The sequence below is a fragment of the Oryzias latipes genome, chromosome 4 (genome assembly GCF_002234675.1).
Source record: "Oryzias latipes chromosome 4, ASM223467v1".
Taxonomy (NCBI): domain Eukaryota; kingdom Metazoa; phylum Chordata; class Actinopteri; order Beloniformes; family Adrianichthyidae; genus Oryzias; species Oryzias latipes.
The window spans coordinates 4,612,615-4,634,915 of record NC_019862.2 but is presented as its reverse complement, the minus strand read 5'-3'; the positions used below and the strand labels follow the sequence as shown (position 1 = coordinate 4,634,915).

Below are 22,301 nucleotides of genomic sequence, written 5' to 3'. Positions count from 1 at the left end.
CAACCCAGCTGACCCAGAAGGACTCAGATTAGCCGTTTCCCAACAAGGCATTATGCTGGGACGTCAAGCGGACGCTCTGTCGCAAATGGCGGCTGCCCAGCAGGATCTCTTTCATCGCCTAGATGGTATGACCCAGACCTTACATGAACTAACCAGCCAGTTTTCCCAGGTTTCGTCTGCCACAGTCCATACTCCTGTCGTCCCAGCTCCTTCCGCTTCCGGAGTGCCGTCCGCAACCGAAAACATCCGACTCCAACCGGAACCTTTCTTCGGGGAGGTGGAAACTTGCGGAGGATTTTTGCTGCAGTGCCAGTTAATATGTCAACAAGCTCCCCGATTCTACCAGTCCGACCACAGTAAGATCACCCTTGTCGTTAATTCTCTACGAAGTAAAGCTCTCCAGTGGGCCCAAGCTTTTCTCTCTGCCAATCCCATCTCTCACCTGTCTTACGAGCGATTCCTCGGCGAATTCCGCCTGATATTCGACCAACCTCGTAAACAGGAAGAGGCAACCCGGCGGCTGCTCGCACTCAAACAGCGGAACCGTGCTGTTAGCGATCACGTCATCGATTTCCGCATTCTAGCGGTTGAAGCTGGCTGGCCCGATGTGGCCCTCAAAGGCGTTTTTTACCAGTCCTTGAATGAACAAATTAAAGACCACCTTTGTTCTCAACCGGAAGCACGATCCTTTGAGGAGTTAGTGTCCGCCGCTCTCCGGTCGGACGTTAGGATACGTGAGCGCCAAAAAGAACGAGGTCATCCGGCTCCACGTCCCCCGACTAAGTCCATCCACGCTCCACCGATCGATCCAGGCCTGTATGCTGTCCCCTCCAAGACTATGGAGGAACCCATGCAGATCGGCCACTCAAGGCTGTCTGAAGAGGAACGGCGCAAAAGACGCGAAGCTGGAGCCTGTTTTTACTGCGGGGCTAAAGGCCATCTAGTCTCGGGATGCCCAGTTCGTTTAAACTTCCCAGCCCCTCGCTAGACGACAGGCCGCGAGGGGAGTTATCTGCCACAGATTCTGGTAAAGAATTCATGTATTTACCTGTCAAGTTATGCCTCGGTCGCCAAGTTCATGATCTCAGGGCCCTCGTAGATTCTGGGGCGGAACAGAGCTTAATTGACTTTCGTGTAGTTAACCACTTGTCTATCCCCACAGAGCCCCTAGAAAACCCCATTGAAGCCTCGGGCCTCGGGGGACAACACCTGTCCCGTATTACCCATCGCACCAAGCCCATTCTCCTCGTCACGTCAGGTAACCATAGGGAATCAGTTCAGTTTTACATCACCCAGTCCGCCCATACCCCCATAGTGTTAGGGTTCACCTGGCTCAGATTACATAATCCCCAATTTAACTGGGCTCAGGGATCTGTCACTCAGTGGAGTCCTTATTGCCTTGCAAACTGTTTACTGTCCGCTGTTCCCCGTGTTCCCCCCATAGATACCGAGAGTCCCGCCTCAGTAGATCTGGTTTCCATTCCGTCTTGTTATCATGACTTAAAAGCAGTTTTCAGCAAATCTAAGGCTAGCGCTCTTCCCCCGCATAGACCTTACGATTGCGCCATTACTCTCCTTCCTGGCGCTCCTTTACCTAAGGGGCGGCTGTTCAACCTGTCCGGTCCCGAAAGAAGCGCCATGGAACAGTACATCCAGGAAGCGCTTTCGTTAGGTCACATACGACCCTCTTTCTCCCCTGTGGGGGCTGGTTTTTTCTTCGTGGCTAAGAAAGATAAGACACTCAGGCCTTGCATCGACTACCGCGAACTAAATCAGATCACCGTCAAAGATAAATATTCCTTGCCTTTAATCACGTCTGTTTTTGACTCTCTTCAACAAGCCCGTATCTTCACGAAATTAGACCTCCGCAATGCGTACCATCTGGTTCGTATCAAGGAAGGCGACGAATGGAAGACTGCATTTAAAACCCCCTTAGGGCACTATGAATATTTGGTCATGCCCTTTGGCCTCACCAACGCCCCTGCAGTCTTCCAGCGGTTGGTCAACGACATTCTCCGTGACTTCCTTAATCGCTTCATCTTCGTCTACCTTGATGACATTCTCATCTATTCCCATGATCAGGCCCAGCATGAACATCACGTACGTCTCGTGCTTGAGAGACTTCTGGAAAACCAACTCTATGTAAAATTCGAGAAATGCGAATTTCATGTTCCAACCGTTCAGTTTCTCGGCTACGTCATCGAGGCAGGTCGCATCCGACCTGACCCCTCTAAGATAGAGGCCGTCGCCAACTGGGCACCTCCAGACACACGGAAAAGACTTCAGCAGTTCTTAGGCTTCGCCAACTTTTATAGGCGTTTTATCAGGAATTACAGCAGCATCGCTTCTCCTCTCACACGCCTTACTTCCACTACTCATCCCTTTGCCTGGTCTACTGAAGCCCAACAAGCCTTCGACAAACTGAAGGACCTTTTCGTATCCGCACCCATCCTCATCCAACCTGATCCATCTCGTCAATTCATTGTCGAGGTGGACGCTTCTGATACCGGTGTGGGTGCCGTCGTCTCCCAAAAAGAGGCCTCAACTGACAAATTAAAACCTTGTGCTTATTTTTCACGAAAACTATCACCAGCAGAAAGAAACTATGATGTCGGCAACCGGGAACTACTTGCCATCAAGCTGGCATTGGAGGAATGGCGTCACTGGTTGGAGGGAGCAGAACAGCCGTTCATCGTGTGGACAGACCACAAGAACCTGGCCTATCTCCGCTCAGCCAAACGACTCAACTCCAGGCAAGCTCGTTGGTGTCTTTTTTTTGACCGCTTCAATTTTGTAATCACCTACAGACCCGGATCCCGAAATATCAAGCCTGACGCCCTGTCCCGAAAGTACAGTCCATCAGAACGCGCCCCGGCCACCATCCTTCCTTCCACCTGCGTCATCGGAGCCCTCACGTGGGACATCGAGAACAAGGTACTCCAAGCCCTGAGAGACAATGATGACCACCCTCCTGTCCCCAGGGGTACCTTGTTCGTCCCAGCTAATCTCCGGTCCGAGGTCATCACCTGGGGGCATGCATCCCGCTTGGCTTGCCATGGGGGGGTTCACCGGACTCTTAACCTCATCCGCAAAAGGTTCCATTGGCCTGCCATGGAAAAGGACGTGCGAGATTATGTCGCAGCCTGCTCCACGTGCGCCCCATCGAAATCTTCATCCTCAGCTCCGGCAGGTCTGCTTCATCCACTCTCCACTCCCGATCGACCCTGGTCCCATCTGGCCATGGATTTCGTCACAGGTCTTCCCCCGTCACACGGTAACACTACCGTCCTCACTGTTATTGATCGTTTTTCGAAAATGGCTCACTTCATTCCCCTTCCTCAACTCCCCACGGCCACTGTGACTGCTGACCTGATGGTCAACCATGTTTTTCGCCACCATGGCATCCCTATGGACATTGTCTCCGACCGCGGCCCCCAATTCACGTCACAAGTGTGGAAGGCCTTCTGCTCGGCCTTGGGGGCCACGGTCAGTCTCTCGTCAGGCTATCATCCCCAGTCGAACGGTCAAGCGGAGAGAGCGAACCAGGAGCTGGAGGCAGCTCTTCGCTGTCTGGCGGCACAGAATGAAAAGGACTGGTCCACCTTCCTGGTATGGATAGAGTACGCCCATAACACTCATCCTTCATCTGCCACCGGGATCTCTCCTTTTGAGGCCGCCCTAGGGTACTCACCACCTCTGTTTCCATCCCAGGAGTTGGATCTGGCAGTGCCTTCCGTCCAACATCACCTCCAGCGTTGTCAACGCGTCTGGACTCAGACGAAGGCCGCTCTCCTCCGCACCAAGGAGAGCAACTGCCGGATCGCCAACCGTCGCAGGGTGGTGGGACCCGACTATCAACCAGGTCAGAGGGTTTGGCTCTCTACTCGAAATATCCCCATTCAGGCATCTTCCAAGAAACTGGCTCCCCGATTCATCGGTCCGTACGTCATAGACAAACTCATCAACCCTACCTGTGTCCGTCTTCGTTTGCCCAAAGCCCTGAAGGTCCACCCGTCGTTTCACATCTCCCAGATCAAGCCAGTCCAGGACAGTCCTCTGTGCCCGCCGTCCACTTCCCCACCGCCCGCCCGGGTCATCGACGGCGCTCCGGCCTATGACGTCAGCCGGATTTTGGACGTCCGTCGGAGGGGTCGTGGATTCCAGTTCCTGGTCGACTGGGTGGGCTACGGTCCGGAGGAGCGCTCATGGATTCCCCGCTCGTTTATTTTGGACCCCTCTCTCGTTGAGGATTTCTACCGTGCCCACCCTGATCGCCGCCCTTGACCGCCTGGAGGCGGTCGTTGAGGGGGGGGTACTGACATGGTGCCTCTGTCGGCCTCCTCCCCCTCTCCTCTCCGCTTGGCTGCTGATTCTCAACACCTGCGACCACTTACCTCATCACCTCATCCGCCTTCATAAGGAGCCACAGGATCATCAGTCTTCGCCAGTCCGTTGCCCCTGATGGTGCATAGTTGGTCGTCAAGTCAAGCTATTGTTCGTTTTCGCTACGTCAAGCCTGTGACTAAACCTGTCTCTCTCTCTACTCACCCTCAGGAATCCAGTACCACGAGTGGTCGCTCGAATCAGTTCCCAGCCGTTCTCATCAGTCTGTCCTCTCCTGCGGTCCCACCACGAGCCTCTGCCTCATCAAGTGTCTCCACCGTCGTCAACATCGGCCTACGGAGAAATCCACCAGTGACGCCGCTAGCTTCCGTCTTTCAGTTCGGAACCGACATCTGGACCTGCTCACGTTCTGCTCTCTGCTCCTCGTATTAAAACTCTTACCCGCCAACGCTCGCCTCCCGCTGTGTTTCTTCTGGGTTCCAGCATCTGGGTTCGAAAAGTGTTCTGTAGTCATGACATATATATATATATATATATATATATATATATACATACATACATACATGAAATCCTCTCCACCTTTATCCACCTTTGTCATGGTAGGGATAACACGTCAATGTAAGGGTGGGGTCATAGGATAGCACAAGGGTTAAATTTGCCACATGTTACACGAAGTAATCAGTCCAGAATATGTTTTGCAGTTACTTCACCTTTTACCAACAAGTTAGCATTGTCTCATTTGGTAAGGTCAGAAGAAAGTAATACGTGAACATACCCATTGTTTACTACTGAAAATACCAAGTGATATTCAAGTGAACATACCCAGTATTTAGTACTGAAAATACCATGTAGTTGAGTGGAAATAGGGTTCCAGTTTCATTGTAGTTAAGGTTTAGTTTCTGTAGGAAATTCATGGTAAATACCATGAAACATACAACGAGTTGTATGTTGAAAACATTGAAAGAATGTAAAACACTGGAGTTAAAGCTCTGGTGTTAAAGAGTCCATTAAAGAGTCCCAAATAGGAACAACATGGATGTTGAGACACTTCAGTGCTTTTTTCCTAGACTGCAAACTTTCATGCGTGCACATGGAAGCGGAGCCTGTGGCTGCAGAAACAGTCATAAATATGTTTTCATGAGCTCTTAGACAAAAACCACACATGACCCTGCGCTCTCTTCTGTAGGACGAAGGCCGCGGAGTGTCCAGCCGTGCATTCTGCCCGTCAACACAACAGGAGCTGCGCAGTATGATCCACTGCGGGTCGACGTGAATAAATTAAAGGAATTACCAGCTGCCTTGTGCAAGCTCGCAGGATGCAGGGTGGCATGAGCACGCCATTACAACAATGATAAGGATATCTGCCCAGCCTTGTGTTAAAGGAATTACACATAGCATCCACAGCCTTTAAGGGAGGCTGACAGTTTTGCGCACACTGGCAAGTTGGTATGACATGAAAGTCTGCACGGCTCGGCCTGAGTCAGGGGAACGCAGCAGAAAAACAAACTCGGGATAATATCAGCGCCGTGATGCAAACAGACACAGCATTGTGCTTAAACAACGTTTTAATGTGTCCCATTTGAGGGCGAAATGTCCAGAGATGTAAACAAATATATATGTATATATTGAAGCGATATGACATCACATTCTGACATTGCGAGATGTGCTTACGGCCCGTCCAACTGCCTTTTGTCTCCAGCATCAATGAAAAACAGATAAAATACTAAGGCGGAAAGCCGGAATCTCAGCCATCAATTTACATAATGATATGTATATCGAATTCTTTTCTACGCTGAAGTTTGGATGTAACATGAATTTAAGTGTAACACCTCAGGAAGTGTGTGGCGTGCGGCAAGCTGTCCGATAAGTTTGACTTGCAGCTGCAGTCTGATGCTGCGCAGAGAAGAGGATCAGCCTCACTCAGACCCACGGTGATTTATGATTAAGGACATGTTAATAAAAATATCAAACAATCAGAACTCTGCTGGAGAAGATACCGCTTCCCTCTGTACATCATGCTCGACAGGCCGCGCAGGGAAACGGCTGCTTGCCGATATTAAGCTGGTACAGATGCCCTGTTGTCCTGTTTGTTTTTTTATTTGGGAGGATGCAGAAAACACAAGGTCACACCTACGTGAAAATGCTGGAAGGAAAAGGCTCCTCGTTCAATTCTACTCTCAGGTACACTTACTGATACATCAGAAAGCCTTAAGAGTCATGAAAATTGGAGTCACACACATCTTTGTGGAAAAGCACAGTGTGCCGTCATTAAAGGCTCAGGGTTACGGTGAGGAACGTGCTGTTTTCACAGAGTAAATGTCATCTGAAGGCAGTTTAGACTGAAGGAGGCTCATCTGAACTCACTGCAGAGGCCAAATTCAGAATTATTAGCTAAACGACTCAAATCAGAGAATGAGGTGCATCATCTTTCCTCCACCTTTTATGCTCTGACGGATTCCAGTACTGCATGAAAAAAAGTGCAACTTTGAAGGATTCTTCTCAAATGTTTGTGTAAAATCATAAAAATGATACAGAACAATCTAGGTGACAAACAAGCTTTTTTCAAAAGCATTCAAACAAACTGGTAAAACGAGAGGCGGAGAGAATGAAACTATACCGTATTTTCTGCACTATAGGGTACACCAGATTATAAGACACTCAGTCAATGACCTATTTTCAAACCTACATCATATATAAAGGCACACCCAAATATAAGGCACATGTAGCAAGACAAAAGAGTCAGAGATAAGTCCATCAGTCATTCAGACTTTATTAACTGTTCACAGTAACTCTAGGGTTGTGTCTGAATTCCTTCACTACTCACTACTTAGTGCAGATTTTTGAACGTTCGCAATTTTGTAGTGCTGTCCGAATCTACAACTCCAAAATCCAGTTCCCTAGAAATTTCCCAGAAGTCATTCATTCATTCATTCATTCCTCTTCTAATTCGTATTATCCCTTTCGGGGTGACGGGGCTGCTGGAGCCTATCCCAGCCACTTGCAGGTGAAGGCAGGGGACATCCTGGACAGGTCACCAGTCTGTCACAGGGCCACAATCACACTCACATTCACACCTATGGACAATTTAGAGTAACCAATGAACCTATGAAGTATGTTTTTTTGGACAGTGGGAGGAAGCCGGAGGCCTTGGAGAAAATCCAGGCATGCACGGGGAGAACATGCAAACTCCACACAGAAAGGTCCCCCATTGGTGTTCTGGTTCAGGTCCCTTTAACTTGAACCGGGTGCCTTCTTGCAAGCGCGTTAACCACTTCACCACCGTGCAGCCTATTTTTTCCAGAGTGTGCATCAAAGCTCACTATATTGGCGAATATAGACCATAGTGCTTTTAAAAAAATTTTCATGTGTAAAATATGTTTTTTTCATTAAAAAAATAAGTAGTGAGCATGGTGTCCAAATTGCTTCTAAAATCCAGTGCACTATGGTCCCGCACTACACAGTTTTAGGAGGTTATGAGGGAATTCAGACTTAGCCTCCAACTTGTGAGGAGTGAAGAGTTCGCATAGTCACAATACCACCCCATCTTGTTTGTGACACTTAAAAATGTCATAGTTCCTAGGCGTGGCAGACCCAGATGCTGGAACTCGGAAGGAACACACAGGTAAGTTGGAAGGTAAGTATGAATTTATTTTCTGGAGTGGATTGTAGTTTTGGTGTGAAGAAGGTCCGGGCTTGAGTCAGGCTCGTGGCGTGACTGGAGGTAGAAGCGCGGTCAGGATAGACAGGTACTTCCACAGGAACACAGGAACTGCTCGAGAGGACTTCCACACAGGTGACACTCGTAGTAGAGAATCCATAAGGGGCAACGAACTGGCGTTGAATACTGGAGCTGGGTCTCCTTTTGAAGAGCAGAGGCTGATGAGTTGAGTAGTCACAGCTGGTGGAGTCAGGAGCAGAGCAGAGAGGGGAGGGGGAGAATATCTGACAGAGGCACCATGACAAAAAAGACACATACTGATACCCCTAAATGTTACTGTCTCTAAGCTAACTTCCTATTGGGCGGCAGTTTAGCTCAGGCGGTTGAGCAGGTCGCCCAACAACCCAAGGGTTGGCGGAATCGATCCCCGCTCTCTCCACCCAGCTGTCGCCCCCCGAGCGCGGCCAGCCTGCAGCTCACCGCTCCCCCCATTGTGGGATAAAAAAAGTATCAATTATTATTATTATTATAACTTGTTAGTAACAAAAAATCCGACACGACGCGTTAGCGTATTTGCACTAACACCCCGCCAAACATTCTGTCAGAGCGCCGAGCGCGCTGTACCTCTCAAAATCCCTTTAACATGAGTAAGTGTTGCTCATAGTGCGGAAAACACAACATGTTAAAATACAAATAAAATGAAAAACGATGGGATTTTTGGTGCATTGCTTTGATATGTGTAACACTTTGAGTTTTTATTTCTTCTCTGACCTTCAGCTTTGTCACATGGGTTTAATTTCAGTCATGATGTGAATTCATGTCTCCCAACAATGCCAAAAAACAAAAAAAAACCTTCAGATCTAATATTACCCAACGTGAGCTGTTGCACCGTTACTCTGCCAAACTTGCAGAAATGTCAAGAGATATCTGCCCTCCTTTTGTGTGCTGCAGGAATTGCCAACAGCTCATTTCCTCCAGGAGCACATTAACAAAGCAATTAATTTTGTCATTAATTAAAAGGAATCACAATTCAGTGAACACTCCAAATTAATCTATTGAGGTTTGCTCTCACACAATGCTCACTCTCTATTTTCTTTGTCTCATCAAGAAAGCTACAGCCCAAGAAAGATTTTTTTTTTCCTTTCCTCTTCACTTGTCTGAGTCTGGTTGTGTTAGGGAAGCATGTCACCTTTGGAGCCAAGTTTCAGGAAGCCATCCATGCAGGAAATAAACACACTCATACCACATTAGTGAAGCTTGTACACACCAGTGGCTTGGCTGATAAATGTATGCATAAGTCATTATCTCACAGATATATTTTAAACGGTCAGCACTTCAACAGCAACCATAAACCTTGATTCATGTTCAGCTGAGAACTTTACATTTCGGGTTCTCTTTCTGACACAAAGTCCAGCAGCCCCACTGCATATTTCATTCCTAATCTATTTTTGTCTTAGCCATTTAGTTCTTTTTAAGGGCACTAACACCTAACTGTGCAAAATAATAAATCAATAAAATAATCAGTTTCAAGCATTAAACTTGTAGCTCTTTGTCAAATGTTATCCGTGTGCAGCAAACCTGAAGAAACATGTGAACATTAAAGACCCACTTAAAGGAAAATGAAATGATCGTATTTACAAATTATTTTCTTCAATTTATTCGACAATTATACTGGAGTTTGAGTTTTCCTCATTATTTTCAGAATAATTTAAATATGGGGATCAAGGAATTTTAAAATAAATAATGCTATAAACAGAAGTAAAACACTTTTTGCAAATAAAACTACAATAAATAAGAATAAGGAGATGTATTCAATTTTTCTTCTTGTATAGTATCTAAAAGTATAACGTATGTAGATTTGCTGGTTGGTCAAGAAAAATGTAAATCTGTATGAAATGTATTTAAAGAAAGAAACTAAAATAAATACACAAAGATTTGTAGGATGACAAAAAATAACTTTATTTCCACACTTTTTCTAACATATTTAAAAGACGCGTTTTTATTTTGAATATAATCACCATTTTCTTTAGTGAAATGTGGGTCTGTAGATGCTTAAATGAAATTTCACAAATAAATAAGTTTTACAATAAACCCTTGTTTTTCGCGGGGGGGTAAGTTCCAAAAAGAACCCGTGATAGGCAAAATCCCTGAAGTAGAAACCTTTATTTTTTTAAAACTATTATTATACAATTAAATTCTCTATTATACATTAAAAAAGAAAGAACAAACCATTTTACAGGCTCAAGCATTTGTTTCACAAATCAATGTACTTTAGAAATGTTTTTTTTTCAACAAATAACTTCTTCTGTAATGTCAAATATTAATTTTAATCATCGATGTGAACAGAAGGCTTCAAATTGCGGAGATTAGCCCCGCCCACCGCGACCCGAGTATTGGATTAAACGGTAGAAAATGTAAAATGATAATTAAAAAAATAGAAAGTACAGTGGGACAAATAGTGACTCAGGTGTATTTACTGCTCTTCAGACTGAGCCGCTGCATCCTGACTCCACTCTGCAGTGTTTTCTTCTTTTGAAGCCCGCGGTGCAGCTGTGTTTGTTCGGGGGAAGAACATGGTGATAGGCAGTTGTTGTCGTTCTTTTTCTATGGGTTTTAGAGAAACTCGAAATTGCAAGAGAATTTGCGCGTACGTAATGTAAATTTGGCAAGCTGATTTACGTATTTGTATGTATTAAACTGCAACGTTATTGACGCACAGGTAGAGAAGAAGCGGAGTGACTTCTTAGCCAATCAGAATGCAGAACACAATGCATGATGCACATCTGTGAAGTAGCGAAACCATGAAAATTAAACCACGTTATAGCGAGGGATCACTGTAAAACAGGGTCTGGGTGAAAACTCGATTCTGATTGGCTGCTGGGTGTGCATTTAAACAGTGATAACATTCAGTAATAACTACACACCTAAAAAATGAAGTTCGGGTCACATAGCTTACATGTTCTGTATATCAACCTTTTGTTTCATCATCTGGACCAAAACAGGCAGTAAGAGGTGAACTTTCTCTCTGAATTTGATGCTTCATTTAACCCTTGTGCCATCCTATGACCACATTCTTACATTGACATGTTATTCCTACCATGACAAAGGTGGATAAAGGTGGAAAGATTTCATGTAATCCATGGACACCAGTGAAGATCACAAATCATTGAAGAAAAAAGGTTTAGGGCACTGTCTAGTGGGTCTACATGACCCAACTCCCAATGTTAAAGTGCCTAGGATAGCACAAGGGTTAACCCATCTTGAAGATCAGCATAGTTATCCCTTGACTTGCCCCTGGACTCAAGGTCCGCGCCAGTTAAGCCAGCAAAGGAGCAGTAAAGTGACAACGTAACAAATAGTCCTTTTCAGTTTGGGTCGCTTTTTTCACAAAAAGCGATCCAAACTGAAAAAATAACAAGAATAAAGTACTAAAAACTGATTGAATATTTATTTCTTTTGTAAGTGACCATCGTATAAGCGGGTTAATGACCGATGAAGTGTGCATTATCAGCATTAACACACTTCGTGGAAACCTGAACCGTCCGACGTGAAGGCTTCCACGTCGTGCTTTAATTTCTGATAATGCACACTTTGTCGGCCCTTATGTAAATGAAGTCAATCAAGCAAATGTGCTTGTACTTAATGGGAGCCTTTGATGGACAGCTGAGTGCGGACAGCTCTACAGTAGAGAGCCGGGCGCGTTTCAACGAGTGACAGGAGTGTTTGTCCCACATTTTCTCCCATTTTTGGACAAGCAGGGCTTCAATGACCACAAACGGGGGGCACAAATACTGGCTGCGATGGAAAAACCCCAATGCAGAGTCAACTTGCAACTTGTGCACAGACCTCATCAGTCCCTCAAAAATACAGTCACCACTGTGGATGGTTTGCTTTAAAAGCTCTGCTTAAAGCAGTTCAGACCCAGATGCAGATTCCACACACTTTCCTGGTGTGAGTCTATGATTGAAATGCTCGTCTGTCGTCAGAATGATTCAGAAACCAAATAAAATGTCTAGATTGGTGTTGGTTTGGAGGGGTATCACTTTTGTTCGAAAAAAATGAAAGCCTCTGAACGCGCAACAGTGTTTGATCTGGTCACACAGAGCTGTTTTGTCTCCCGAGCACTGGGTTATAAATACCAGAGCGCCTGGCATCTCCTCAGTATGGAGCTACTTGGAGGGTGATAAGGTGCTAATTAGCGACTGTTAGCAGAAATGCAGGAGAAAAAAAATCCACAGAACGAGGCACATCTTGCTGTTTCTGCTGAATCTTCAACCAAAGATCATTTCTGCTCTTTAACAGAGACTTGAGAGATGTCCCTTATTAACACTGTGTACAGCCCCCACCCGCAACAACACCCCTCCCTTCCCCCATTTCTTCCAGCAAAGCCAGATCTGACAAATTAAGGCTGTGGAGTCATTAGATTAAGATAAAAACTTATCTTTGACTGTGAGACAGACTTTTATCTGTTCTATTTCTTCCAATCTCATCGCCCGGAACCATCCCCGCCAGCCCGCAACCGCCACCTCCTCTCACAGCCAGATTGTTAAAGTAATTGGGATGTTATGTGACCAGAGAGGCCAGATAAGTTTTTAACCCTGTCATAGATTAACCTCTATTGTGTGAGGCAGGTCAGGAGAGGTGCAGCCGCAGACACAGAAAGACTCATTTAAGGAAATCCTGATGCTCAAAGACAGCTTGTTTTTATTGCTGGTACATGTGCCGCCAGGTCCACGGATGACATCTGTACGCTGTCAAAGGGTTATTAAGCCATTAAATGTCGTTTTCCCCGTACTTCCTGAGAGATGCTTTAAATGACCTTTCTACGGTGGCCCTGGAGTTCAAATCACAACAAATCACTCAATGCAAAAACATATTAAAGATAATTAAATACAATTAAAGTAAGATATGTAAGTATTAAAAAACAACATCAAATTTTGGAAAATAAAACAATTTTTCAGAAGCCAAAATGTAATTTCAAAAAAAAGGAAACAAAGATCCAAAAAAATGAAAGAAAGAAAATAAAAAGAAAGAAAAATTCACAGAACAAATGCAGTTTCCAGAAATCAACATTAAATGTTAAAAAGTGAAGAAATAGACTGGAAAAGATACTAAGATCACGAGAAATCAGATCAAGTCCGATCAGTATCTTCTTCCGATCAGTACATTTTATTTATTACTATTATGATCAGTTGTGATCCGTACTTTTGTTTTCCAAAATTAGTTTCTGTTTCTGGAATTTTGTTTTAATTTCGATATTCTTTGAAAATTTGTTCTGCTTTTTTATTTGTGATCTTTAATACATTTCTGTGTTGATTGATTTGTTGATAGGATTTTCACTTAAGGGCCACCGTACCTTTTAACGTTAATCAGTCCTGCTTAGTCGTCGCTCAAAAAGAAACTATTAAAAATATGCAGTCTCTTTTAAAATTAGGAAAATAGCTCCTAAAAGATTATTTGAAATTAGGAAAATAGCTCCTAAAAGATTCAAAAAACAAAGATTAGAAGCTTAAGGGGTCGGTGTAAAAGCTGTGTATTTGACCCAAGCGTCTGCTTTTCTGTGTGACGAGTCCCAGCCTCAGCAGCATGATCACAGCACAGACGGACATTTGTTTTTCTTCAAACGAGCCACAAAAAGCAGCGGAAATAAATGGCTTAGGGCCACATGGAAGTTTCTATTATTCCCATGTTTAGGATGCCTTTGTTTTAAAGGTCACTGCACTTCCTTGTTGATATCTCGACGTTTCTTTGTAGCCCTAATTGCACCTACAGTCTTGACCACTTTGTCAAACAGCTTTGAATCCGAGCTGCGAATTCCGAGAAACGTGCTTGTTTACTGCCATCGAGATAACAAGGACAAGTCTGTGGAATAACGAAGGCTGATGCAGAAAACAGTGTATTTTTCTTTTTAATGGTGTCTAAGCGTGGAAGCAGGAGAAGGGATCGCTTGAAAAATGTGACTAAAGGATGAGATTCAGTGGGATCCAAATGGCATGCGTAGCTGTTGGGCATGATGACATTCCTTTGATGTGATCTATAACTAGCTTTAAGCTCAGCTCAGGCGCATCACAGCCACATCCTGACTGATGTGGGTTTTCCACTCAGATGAGATGGCCATTTTGCTGTGTGAGCCAACTCTACCTTTAATTTCAAATTCTCTAATGTCTCAGATGGGGTGACATTAAAGGACTGGGTCATTAGTGTATTGTAATGTTTGCCCACAACCGCACGAGCTGGACTGTCATCTTTTGGAATTTTGTCACATTCATCAATGCTGCGCATAATGGGATGAGAAACTATTTACATACCGGATCAAAACTGCCAGAGGAGAGCATTAATTATTGAAAAAGTGACAGAATCAAAAGAGCAGAACCCCCCCCTCCTTCAGAGTTTGTTGCCTACATGGACTGAAAGCCACTCTGTATCCAGTAAACACAATTATCTCAATTTTAAAGAGATTTTAAGATCAGGGTCGGGAGGGAGGCCGCAGCATCTTCGGCTCCTCCATCAAGAGGCAGTGACGCCATCGGGCATGAGTGGGAGAGCTTCAGAAGAGCCACGCCACAAAGCAGACACATTCAGGTCTGACCCAGACTACCTTTGGCTCCATAATAGCACTAACAAGAGTTATGTGGCTCAAAGGTCAGGAGCTAACTCGGGTTGTGGCATGTGCTGTACGGGACAGATGTGGTTCAAATGTCACAGGCTGGCTTTGAAATAAAACACTGTCGTGAGGAACCGCATACTCTGCACGTAAAAGTGTTTGTGAGGAAAGACAAGGCAGAGTGGTTTAGGCTCTGTATCAGGGAGGGATAACTGACTTTCTGTGCAATAACTGACTTTTCATCTACCCCTAAATGCAATATTTGTTATGCTGCACTTTATTGCACTCCACTTTATTCTATTTTTTCATACTTGTATTTAATTGTTTCTTGTACATATTTTGATTAGATTTGCAATATTTTTATCACTCCGAAGCTGCCACAATTTCATTGTATTATTATGTACAATGACAATAAAGGATTCTGATTCTCATTAAAGATGGCCTCTGAAGAGCAAATGTTTCTGAAAGGGGTTTATTTAAATAAATGCAACTGTGTTCAACAATCGAACAATGACATCTGAAGCTGTGCAGAGTGAGCACTACAGTGTTGTCCACAACAGCATTGAAGTCTCCGGTCTGAGCCGTTTTCAGCTCAAACCGCCACCACCGTCAGTTTAAGCAGGGGCCAAAGAGCTCAGCGGGTGGGGGCCAGGTTGGGGCCAAACAACCTTTGTTACATGAGACCTCTTCTGTCATTTGTGATAGCAGGCTTTAGAGAGCACACAGGGATCCGTTTATCTGTTTCAATTCACTTCAAGTATTTCTTTCAGGTATTGGAACTACAGTACAGACCAAAAGTTTGGACACACCTTCTGATTCAAATGAATGGGAAGGTGTGTCCAAACCTTTGGTCTGTACTGTATATTTTCCTACACTTCATTCTTCCTAAACCAGGAAGTAGGTTTAGGAATCAAGCATTGCTGGCCAACGTAACCCTTGTGCTATCCTAGGCACTTTAACATTGGGAGTTGGGTCATCTAGACCCACTAGACAGTGCTCTGAACCTTTTTTCTTCAATGATTTGTGATCTTCACTGGTGTCCATGGATTACATGAAATCTTTCCACCTTTATCCACCTTTGTCATGGTAGGGAGAACACGTCAATGTAAGGGGGGGGTCATCTAAGATTGCACAAGGGTTAAGGCATATTAAATATATTCTCCAATTTTTCTCTGCACAGAGAGAAACAAAACACATCAGATTCGTGAAAATGAACATGTCTGTTACCGAAGAAGGAAAGATCACATTCTAATTGTCGATAAAAATCTGTTTGCTCCATCTACTTTGAGAGAAGAATAAACTTGCAACATTGACATTAGCTACCCTATTTAATGCACAATATGATGTACAGAACTATAAGGTGCATTAAATGAGACATAATAGTCTGAGATACGTCTTTCCATCATTCAGACTTCATGTGTTCACACTAACTCCCAACCTTGTTTGTAACACACCACACGTTAGCGTATTCACAATACCTTCAACTCCCAACCTTGTTTGTAATACGTAATACGTAATAAAAAGGTTAACATTTTGACTATAGATTCTACTAGGTTCATGTGATGATGCACATCCTGACTATTAGGCTGAAGACACTAACAGAACTCAGCATCCAGTACGATGTTAATCAAATCAAATCAAATCTAATCAAAGTTTATTTGTATAGCACCTTAAAAACACAAGGCATTCAAAATGCTTCACAAGATGAAATTTAAAAACAAAGGACGAGACAAACAAATATGTAATTAAAAACCGGCACAATGCCAACCCCCCCCCCCCCACACACACACACACACATGTATTCACTCGCTGTGATAAAAGACAAAAGGATGCAATGTAGAAACCTGGCTTTGTACTGAGGTTGAGGAAACAAAGTTTTGGAGACATGTCCACATCAGTGACACCCCACCCAGGTTCACAGAGTCCACTTCCACAGGACCCCCCAGATATAGACAAGGAGCCGGACCTGAGAGATCCCATCACAGCGGTCCTGCTCACTGGGAAGGGTCCATCACCGATGTGGAGGATCCCTCGGAGGAGAACTGGAATTACAGCTAAAATGTAGAAGGAGTAAAATGAAAGATAAAACAAATTAATTAAAAAGGAAAATAAGTACTTAAAAAACCTTAGTAGACATATAAAATGGTAAAAGTGACTAAATACATTAAAATGAATAAATAGATTTTATTAAAAATAAAAAAATAAAAAATAACAAAAATAGCTATATACTCATATCAAGTTGATAAAAAGAGAAAATAAAAATATCCAATGAAAATTAAAAGCAAGATTAAAAAGGTAGGTTTTGAGTCTTCCTTTAAAAACATGAACAGTCTCTGAGGATCTCTGGGAGGCTGTTCCACAGGCGAGGTCCATAAAAACTGAATGAGGCCTAGTCGTATGTTTTTGTTCTAACTTTTGAAATAACCCAAAGTCCTGTATAAGAGGACCTCAGGGTCCGGGAGGGCTCATACTTTAAAATCATATCAGATAAATATGAAGGCCCAAGACCATAAAAACATTTGTAAACCAATAAAAGAACTTTAAAATCAATCACATCAAAGCATAGAAAAGAAAAATTATACCATCCACTATGGACCAAAATACACAAGAAAAAAGGATAAAGAAAGATTATAAACTCTGTATTTACTATCTTCTTCTGATTTAACTGTAAAAAATTATATTGTATGGCTTAAAAAATACAAAAACAAAACAGCGTTTTTGGTAGCTAATAGAGCGTCCAGTGTTCCACAGGCCTGTAGAACCGGTTTGAACTAGAAATAGAGATCAATGCTTTTTCGTTTATTTGGTTATAGGTTTTCATTCAAACCAAACAGTTTCAACACCTGTTCATTTGGGGGCACTGTTGGCCAAAATGAGCCCTGACCAGGGTGGAAAAAAGCAGGAAGAAGAAAAGTGGCATGCCCCACTGGTCTCAATATCAGATATGAATAAGTTCCTGCAGCTCCTCACTGTAGTATATTTACCCAGCAGACACTTTCAAACTTTTTCATGATTCCTACTTCTTCTGATTCTTTTAGTGGGCTGTGGGGGAGTGCTACATTAACAGCTGCTTTTATTTAAAAAAAAAAAAAAAAAAAAAAAGATAATTTGTCAGTGGTCTACATGGTGATAATTTATGAATGTGCTGCTGCTATTGTCATCAGGAGGAACAAACTTTCACCTCTGCAGAGCTTTTCTGGTTGCCAAATGTCAAATGATAGCATTAACAGTAAATATTACTAGTATAATCCATATGTTGTGCAGAACAATTTGCCACGCAGTAGAGAGAAAAGTAGAAAGCCATCACATTTACTATAAAGAGTTCTTGAACAAGGTCAAATAATGAAATTTAGTGTTGAAGTGTATAACAAAAAACGCCAAAATGTTCTTTTAAATTTCTGTATTCATGTTAAGTCTGTTTTAGAGTGTTTACAAGCATAAAACAGCAGCTATTGATGGACAGAAGGACGGACAGACAGATGGATGGATGGATGGATGGATGGATGGATGGATGGATGGATGGATGGATGGATGGATGGATGGATATGGATGGATGGATGGATGGATGGATGGATGGATGGATGGATGGATGGATGGATGGATGGATGGATGGATGGATGGATGAATGGATGCACAAATAGCTAAATGGATGGACGGATTGGTGAGTTAATGAATAGATGGAAAAATATAAGGAAAGGTGGATGGATGAGTAAATAGAATGATAATTGTTTTTCAAAACATTCTGTATTTTTTGACGGCTGTTCAGTCTCAGAGACAAAAGAACAACGATTTAGAGAGTTACGTGGCTCTCTGTCTGAAAGTAGATGCGCATTCATCATTTTTCACATTACAGTTAAAACCATGGATTATATGTGTTTATTATATACATTTTTAACAGAACAAAATACTACATATAATTTGTCTAAATTACAACTCAAAGGGTCATATGGACTTAAATCAGAGGAGGTTGGTGAAGTTTCTACCAGAACAGAGTTGATGATAAATTTACTTCTCTCTTTTATCCCTGAGCGATCTTCACGACAACAACACACACACTGCAGACTTTTATTATCAGGAACACGAACATCTACCTGACTTCTGTTTTGAGTAAAACTTTTAATTTCCATGAGCTTCTCCCCATGGGTATCATTAAAATGTTATCTTTATCTTATCTCCAGGATCATAATCTTAAAATCTGTTTGAATAACCTGCTTTTCCGCTGATACCATAAACTGTGTCAAACTGATTTATTTCTTTTGAAATCATGCCGGCTGTTTAAGGTGCCGTCTTGACTCAGATTGAGTCTAAACCGAGCCCTGATGGCAGATAATTTGTTTTGCGGCGCTGCCTCTGTGTTTACATTAAATGATATGCATAAGCAGTGGGGATGGGATGGGCCTAAAAATGCAGACAGATCCACTTTGCAGCTTTTCTCCCTCGTCCACAGTGTTGTCCCCTTGAGCTGCCAGCACAGTGTATGAGGGTGAATTCATGAGGGTCTTCAGTAACAGGCTGGCAGACACTCCGGCACAGCCTGTGGAACCTTACAGGCTGCTGAAACGGGTCTTGGCATCGCTTTTGGCAGCTATGTGGTTCTTTGCTATCTCTGTCTTTCACACTACACATTCTCTCTGAAAAAAGTTTTAACTAGCTGGTCTTACCACTTCTTTATAGATGAAGGAGCCTTTGGCATAAATAGATTTACATGTTCATTGGGTATATTAAGAGAGACACACAGTTAGAGTGTTCATTACAATTGTAAATTTCTGCCCCCGGGCCCTTCGCCCGGCGCTAGATTACATGAGGTCCATGCTCACGGACAGCGCCTGGCATCTGATTGAGGGTCCAGTGCAGCTAATTAATTTCATTAGAAAGTGAAGTCATCTTCTAGCAGGAATTAATATTTGGAGCGTCATGTTGCTAATTTATTTCCAGATTTAATTAGCTCAGAGAAGAAATGTTGTTTGGGCAAGAGGACTTTTTAATTATCAGCTTGGATAAATTTGAAAATGTTGATGCCTAAGGGTTGAGTTAATTAAAACCTGCATTATTTTAACTTTAATTAGCTCCCATCTTTGTTTTTCTTCACCATATGGCCATGTCCTGTAGTCAAATTTAGTTAATTAAGCTAATTAAGCTAATCATTTTAATTACTCAAGACAATGTGATTGGATAGAGGATGACTACAAGTTTATGGCCAAGTACTTGTTTTTCATTAAGTTGAAGGGACAGAGTTATTTCTGATTGCAGTTGGCAAGCATGGCAGAGGAGAATGTGACAGCCTCTGAGATATTAAGGCTGAAGTCTAATTGCATTCCTTGATATTCAGAAAGTGAAATCTTGTCCCCAACCTTCACTTTTAAAGCAATAAAAGTTTTTTATTGTTGTTATCTTTGCCTTTTTTCGTTTTCAGCGAAGCACAAATGTTCATGGATATGATCCACGTCTGTTGTCGCTTAAAACCTGACCGTAGATGGGTTCGCTGGTGGGACAGGACCCCGCCCGTCCCGGCTCTGACCCTGCATAGTGTCACGGCTGGGGTGTGGACCTGCCTGCGCCTGGAGCAGCTGTGCGTCAGTCTGGACACGAGTCGGCCCATCCAGAAGCCAGGCCCAGCTGACAGATGCAGGAGCTCAACCCAATAATGAAATAATGCCCAGAGACATCGTGTCCGTAGTTTCCATCATTGTTAAAAGATTTTGGTTCTGAGTACCCCCACTTAGGTAATTTGTTTCCATGTATAATCCTATTGCTCAGTATTAAATTAAACCAACTGGTCATTTCAGTCCGGAGCCTATAAATAACTGGTTGCTATGAGCATGGGCAGTATGTGGGACGTTTCATTTGATTAGAGGGGAAGCACTTAATAATTTTTACTGAAAAAGGTGACCTTCAGTGTCAGGTGACCTCAGTGGTCTGCCACACATATGGCCTTGCAATATTACTAATGTCTGCTGCTAATGTATTTCTACAATCCCGATCCAGGACCACTCTCCACAAATTGTTTTGGACAAATGGTGGCGTGTGGGGAGACGGCGAAGTGTACCGCTCTGCACCGCAAAGGCAGACGTGAGGAGAGATGATAGGTCTCTGTTTGCTTTCATCAGAATGAGGGTAGTTAGTCATCTGTTCAATCAGTGCTGGAGGGAGGAGGGAGTCTTCTCACAGCTTCATTGTAGCCTAGAATGGAGTGTGAGAGCAGAATCTGTGTGTCTTCACTGGAGATCCATCTGCTTTTGGTGAAACAGGATGAAATATTTCAACAGCAAATTCTTCATATATGACTTAGCCTTTCACTTACTATAAAATGTGTTTGTTAAAACTTTTATATAGTCTCTTGTAAACTATATTTCACAAAAAAAACAATGGTATTTTTTGAAACCACTTGAGGCTGGAGAAAGATCCAACATGTTTTAAATCTAGGTCCGATTTCCAAATAATGATAACCTTGAACAGTTTCAAACTGAATTGGAGAAAATTTACAACAAAAATTACATTTTCTCTATTTCATTCCAATTTAGAAAAACTGTTAGAATTATGTTTATGTGCAGCAGATTACAGCAATCCAGGACAGGGATGGAAATGTGTTGACAGGTTCCGCAAGTGTGATGGAAAGATGGAAGGAGAACTTTGAAGAACTGAAACCTGTTAGAGACCAAGAGGAGGACGTTGTAGAGCAGGAAGTAAAGATCAGTAGGCTTAACGTGAGGAAGAAGAGGATGAAGAATCAGAAAGCAGTTGGGCTTAACATATCTGAGGAGGTATGGAAGTGTGTAAAAGAGATGGATCGGACTGGACTGTTTTACTGGATCTTGGACAGTGAGAGACTGTCTGAGGAATGGAGGAGAAATGTTCTGGTTCCATTTTTAACAAGAAGGGAGATGTGAAGTGTTGTAGAAACTACAGAGGAATAAAGCAAATAAGTTACATAATGAAGTTATGGGAAAGAGGAGCGAAAGCTACTGAGGTCAGAAGTGGACATTTGTGAGCAACATTATAGTTTCATGCAGAGAAATTCATGCAAGAAAAGCACAGATGCAATATTTGTTTTGATGTTCCTGTAGAACACATGTGTCAAACTCAGGGCCCGGGGGCCAAATGTGGCCCTCCATGTCATTTCATGTGGCCCGCGAGAGCATAAACGTTTTTAATTTCTTAGAAAAAAAAATAAAAACTGGTGTATTTATTCATATCTAGGGGGAATCCGATTTGAAATATCGGTTGGGTAACTATACATTAGGACTTAAAGACTGTCCATAGAACCTAACCTGACAGGATCAAATTTAAAAGGATTTATGCTAAACTAACAAGCAAACATATGTTTTCTATGCAACTGTAATTGGCACTTTAAAAAGTTATGATAAATAAATAATGACTTCTTTAACATTAAGGAGTAGTTACATTTATTTTTCATTACATTTAGTTACACGTATAAGTTATATCTGGCCCTTTGAGGACAGCCACTATGCTGATGTGGCCCTCGGTGAAAATGAGTTTGACACCCCTGCTGTAGAAGAACAGAGAAGGTCAGAAGGAGCTGCATCATGTCTTTGTAGATCTACAGAAAGTCTTTGACAGTGTCCAGAGAGAAAAGCTGTGGTTTGGATGAGGAAGTCTAGAGTGACAGAGAAGAACGTCGGAGTTGTTCAGGACATTAGTGAGAGCTGGAAGACAGTGGTGAGATGTTCTGTAGTT

At 43.0% G+C, this 22,301-nt stretch overlaps 1 long non-coding RNA gene across 1 annotated transcript; it reads left to right on the top strand.

Annotated features, from left to right (window-relative positions):
- Window positions 1-4,409: 4,409 nt before the first annotated feature.
- On the top strand, window positions 4,410-4,792 carry LOC111947340. Its single transcript, XR_002873147.1, has 2 exons — window positions 4,410-4,464; window positions 4,555-4,792. It is a non-coding gene; the product is annotated as an uncharacterized LOC111947340 (long non-coding RNA).
- Window positions 4,793-22,301: the final 17,509 nt, after the last annotated feature.